The sequence below is a fragment of the Acyrthosiphon pisum genome, chromosome A2 (genome assembly GCF_005508785.2).
Source record: "Acyrthosiphon pisum isolate AL4f chromosome A2, pea_aphid_22Mar2018_4r6ur, whole genome shotgun sequence".
NCBI lineage: Eukaryota > Metazoa > Arthropoda > Insecta > Hemiptera > Aphididae > Acyrthosiphon > Acyrthosiphon pisum.
In genome coordinates this window covers 17,712,807-17,715,800 of record NC_042495.1, presented here as the reverse complement: position 1 = coordinate 17,715,800, position 2,994 = coordinate 17,712,807, and the positions used below count along the sequence as shown (strand labels likewise).

At 26.8% G+C, this 2,994-nt stretch overlaps 3 long non-coding RNA genes across 3 annotated transcripts in view; 1 reads left to right on the top strand and 2 right to left on the bottom strand.

Annotated features, from left to right (window-relative positions):
* LOC103307712 overlaps positions 1-2,994 on the top strand; it is a 300,213-nt gene that overhangs the window by 290,303 nt on the left and 6,916 nt on the right. The gene's annotated exons all lie outside the window — the stretch shown is intronic.
* The window catches only part of LOC107883430, a 6,744-nt gene that overhangs the window by 3,425 nt on the left and 325 nt on the right, over positions 1-2,994 (bottom strand). The window lies entirely within an intron of this gene.
* On the bottom strand, positions 716-2,975 carry LOC103308959. Its single transcript, XR_003839632.1, has 5 exons — positions 2,769-2,975; positions 2,530-2,695; positions 2,299-2,454; positions 1,007-1,183; positions 716-813 (listed from the first exon to the last, which is right to left on the bottom strand). It is a non-coding gene; the product is annotated as an uncharacterized LOC103308959 (long non-coding RNA).

The window sequence follows — 2,994 nt, the reverse complement described above, 5'->3', positions numbered from 1 at the left end:
TAGTTTTTATTAGTATTGGTATGTGGTTTTCTTCAGAATCAAATGAATGAGAATATAACTGATTAAATACATTTTTTATGACTTGGGCGACTGAAAACCGTGTTTAATTTTATGAAAAATCATTTTCACCTATTTCTTAAATGTAATATAATACTTGATGATGATATAAGAGTTTTGTCATTTAACAAACAGTTATGACATAACTTTCTGGTATTATAAGATTTTGACTTTTTTGAATTTTTACTATTTTTGTATACAGGTTCACATACCAACCACCTCGAGCTCTTATGGCATTAAAAAATAGTTCTATATGATCCTGGGACATTTTATTGGTAAGTAGATACTTAAATAATTGATCAGTAAGCTATAGAATATTAACAAATTGCCCAAATAAATACAATGCACAATTTATAAAAATAATAAACATAATAATTTTGAATCACTAATTGTCTGAATATTTACATTTACGAATAATGTCCCAAACCGCAAAACAGAGTATAATTTTTATTTTCTGTTGATCCATTTCTTTAAGTTGTTGTCTCCCTTCACAAATTTTGCGCATAGCTTTTAAGTTAATGAAATGTTTCTTACACCATGATGCTGAATAACTGTAAAAACATATTTTAATATAAATTTTCTGTAGTACCTATAACAAAATAATATTTCTAATAGTATACCTCAATTATGCTTCCATTGGGTATAAACATTCAACATCGTAAATGGTCAGATTCAGGAGCTTGGAATTCTTCAATTGGTTTTGGGCTTCTTCCCATTCATCACGATCAGTTTCACTAGCCCACAATAGATCGCTTTCTGTAATAAAATACAATTTACTGGTCTTAATATAATATAATGTCATACTTATTCACAATAATCGCCAAACAATATTACAACAAATAACTAATGCATAATGATAATAATTAATAATAGTGCCAAATTAAAATATTAAAAAGGTAATTTATTCAAAGTTAATTTTAATAAGAACATTTAATCATTTGAATTATACCTTTTCCAGGATTAGGTGTAGCTCCCGAAACACGATTACTATCCTACTTGTTATACTTATACGCTGGTGTAAATCTTGGTGTTTTAGAAGGATCGTCATCAATACTTGATCTGGGTGGGCATGTCCCAAGTAGATTTATATTAAGACATATAATGATCATTTTCATCACAAGTAGTTCTGAAAAATAAGAGATTGTTAGAATTTTGTACAAAAAACCAATCACTTGGATCTATTCTTGAAAATGTTTACAAATAATATTTATAAATGACAAAGAAGTTGTTAGGTATTTAAATATTGAAAAAGATCTCGAAAAAAATGCATTTTAAAATTAAATTAATTACTAGGGTTGCCATATAATTTTAGTTGAACCTTGACATTTTTTGTATTATTTTTATGAGAGAATTAATAAAGTTTATAAGGTATAAGTATTTGAATAATTGATTTATTCATATTATAACTTGTTTTAATATAAATATAGGAAAAAAAACTATACTCAGGCAGTGTTTAATAATTTGTTAATTTGCTTTAATATTAATTATAAGTAAACTATAGTAGGAATCCGGTAATTAGATTTGATAACACGTGTGTCAGACAGAAACAACACATGCGGGTGTAAACAACTGTAGACACTAGGATCTAGACACTTATAACTACCTATTTTTAATCTGAGAGTTCTCCAAATGCTTTTAATTATTTCAGTATTAGCATTTGGTTCTAGATTCACAAAATCCTTAGTGATAAAAAAATAATACAATTGTCTGCAATGCAAATGCATTTGGGCATAAATCAACTGAACTGTTACCTTTAAACAATTTTATAGCATTAGGACTGAGATATATAAAGATAATATGTAGGTATAACTGTATACTCAGTTATTTGAAATATTATAGTGAATTTACCAGTTATAAAAATAAAAGCCGAGAATATTATTTGAGACCCCAGTATCCCACATAGCGTTTTTTTCATACTTTAATTTTGTAAACAAGTTAAGAGTAGGTATATTAAAATTGATAAAATTGTATAATTTAAAATGCTCATAACTTGTTCAAAAAAACCATACGTAGAGTGTAGACAACAAAATATAACACAAGTTTATTAAAATGTAACCATTTAACAGATTATTAGGTAGTAATTAGTATGAACATGCATTAATATCATTCGTATACAATAGTATTAATATTAATGCAGGTAATCGATTCAGTTACAGAAAACTAACTATTACATAATAGTATGTTTTTAAAATTCCACGAAATCCATTCTACTTGCTCAAAGATTGTTAGAAAAAAACTCACCTAATTGGTATATCTCGAAGTCTGACATTAGGAGTTGAAGGTTCTTCTTTTTTTCTAATAGGAAGTGTTCTACTGGATTGATGAACACGGTTACCACTTTTTCTTATTATTTTTAATATCGTTAATTTTGTTGGTTCCATTTATTACTTTTGTTACCTACAAAAGAAGTATAATATTGGGTATAATATGATAATTTAACTTTAAAATGTTTACTAAATAATCATAGCTTACTAGTTACTACTCCTGCTCAGACGATGATAATTACGCTTATCTATAGAATCTGAAGTTGAATAATGTTCACTACTACAGTCGTCATATGATTTTTTCAATATTTCTTTTTTTGATAACCTTCCAGCGTACGTTGGAGTTTCTTCAAGGGCAGATCGATAATGTTTATCTATTACATATAAATTAAAATATAAAATTAATATATTTACCACACAATTCATTGTTAAGTCATAAATTCTTACTGGCTTTTGATTGTATATTTTAGATGGGTTTTTTAAATTTGTCTGTTATTCAACATCTTGTCCTTTATTGTCATTATCTGTATAGGAATGTAAAGTCGATTTCTTGTTTTTCTACAATTCTCTTTCTAACAGTTTTTGGGCTGAAAATTAATAGACATTTGTAATGGAATTTGGTGTGCAAATTATTTCCAAAGTAATAATATTGTAATAGTCAATAGACCACTTC